The following is a 2,119-nucleotide window of genomic DNA, read 5'->3' on the forward strand; positions in this document are numbered from 1 at the left end:
TTGAGTGGTGAACTTGAGGAAATTTTGCCCCCAAATATGACTCTTTGGTATAAAGAGTATTTTGGATTACAGACACTTATAGATCAATAGGCCCTTGATAGGGACTTTCCCTCTATCTGCACAACCAGGTGGACCCATGAAAAACATGGTTTTGAGTGACAGCCCTAAAGATGGGCCAAGCATTCTCGAAGCCCCTGCCTGACGCACGTGACGTGTTTCTCCCCAACACAGAGGCTAAATGGCAGAGGCCACATACCATGGTACATGCACTGACGGGAAACCTCTCTCACTCCAGAGATAACGTTTCTCAATTCCGCTGTCAAAATGGTATTTAGAGGGCCTCGTGTGTGGAGGAACAACAAGAGAACATCCTTTCGGCTCATGCCATTTGTTTAGAGAACCTCCCTGCCAATCAGGGAGAACAGAGAAGTGACTAGGCGTGGGCCACAGAGCAGGTCAGCAGTGACAAAAGCTGGAAGGGAGACTTGGGCCCCTCCCCAGCAAGAAGAATTATAAACAGCAGGCGCCTGAGGGGGCTGCTTTGCACAGGTGGGGCCTTTCAGCACCTTTCAAAACACTTGGAGTTGGCAGGCTCTCCTCCCCACCTCACTTAACGTGACTAACTACTTTCATTTTTTTTAAATCCCCTCTCTGGTGAAGCTCCCTTTCTGGTTATTAATACTACAAACAACGAATATCAAAAAGCCTATTCGTCATCCACTTACTGGTCACAGCCAACCAGGACACTGGGCCAAAGCTGGCATTTTCACCAAAGGAAACGAAGCCCAGACTCCCCGAACCTGCCGCGCGCTGGAAGGCCAAACACAGCCTCCTCCGGCTGGCGGCTGCCAGGAACTGGGGGCCTGAGCACGGACAGGGAAATGTATCAGACTACCTGGGAGTCACCCCTTCAAGTTCAAGTCAGAAACAATAGCCTGTGTCAAGAAAATGTGTGTATCCAGAGACTGGATTCAGGTATCCCCAGGAAATGGAGCTTGGGCCATCAAGAGATCTGCACCTCTGAGGGCTCAAGGTGAGCATTGGCAAGATGCTCCTGTGGATATTCTACCTGACGTGGGGCCTCTGGGCAGACACTAGAACAAGGAGAGTCCACCCTTCTCAAGAGCCAGGTTTTAAGTTCAACCATCTCTTCATACTTCTGACAAAACATACTGGTTCAAAATTTTCTTAGAAAGCTTTGCAATGAGGCACCAACTCCTACAGGGTGGAAGGGGTGTCTGTGTGTGTGCGCAAAGGAAGGACAGGCTACACAGCCGGCTCCACTAGGCCTCTGGCTCCCAGGCAGGGATAGGCAGCTGCTCTCCAGGTGACACAGCCGCAGGGTGCCACCACACGCTCTTCCACCAAAGGAAGCCTGACCTGGGGCAAATGAAGACACTCCCTAGGAGAGCCAGTAGGCCCCTGGGGAAATGCTCTCAGTAGGAGCACAACACAGAACCTCTAATCCCAGCACTCTGGGAGGCTAAGACAGGAGGATCACTTGAGGCCAGGAGTTCAAGATCAGCCTGGATGACATTATAAGACTCCCCGATCTCTAAAATAAAATGTTTTTAGGTCAGGCACAGTGGCTCACACCTGTTAATTCCAGCATTCTGAGAGGCCCAGGTGTGTGGATCCCTTGAGTTCAAGAGTTTGAGTCCAGACTGAGCAAGAATGAGACTCCACCTCTAAATATAGCCAGGCGTTGTGGGGGGTGCCTATAGTCCTAGCTATTCAGGAGGCTGAGGCAAGAGAATCACTTGAGCCCAAGAGTTAGAGGTTGCCGTGAGCTATGACACCATAACACTCTACCCAGGGCAACAGAGTGAGACTCTGTCTCAAAATTAATTAATTAATTAAATGTTTTTAATTAGTTGGGTGTGGTGACACACACCCGTAGTCCCAGCTACTCAGGAGGCTGAGGCAGGAGGATTGCTTGAGCCCAGGAATTCAAAGTTACAATGAGCTATGATGACGCCACTGCACTCCAGCCTGGGTGACAGAGCCAGACTGTTCCAAATAAAAAGAACACAGGACCACAACAGCCTCTTCCCTCTGCCCCATCTTCTAAAAGCTGGGCAATAGCACTGACCACAACCTAACATGAAAGCCTTGAAGC

Source organism: Otolemur garnettii, unplaced genomic scaffold (assembly GCF_000181295.1).
Source record: "Otolemur garnettii isolate 467f Iridium unplaced genomic scaffold, OtoGar3 scaffold00061, whole genome shotgun sequence".
Taxonomy (NCBI): Eukaryota; Metazoa; Chordata; class Mammalia; order Primates; family Galagidae; genus Otolemur; species Otolemur garnettii.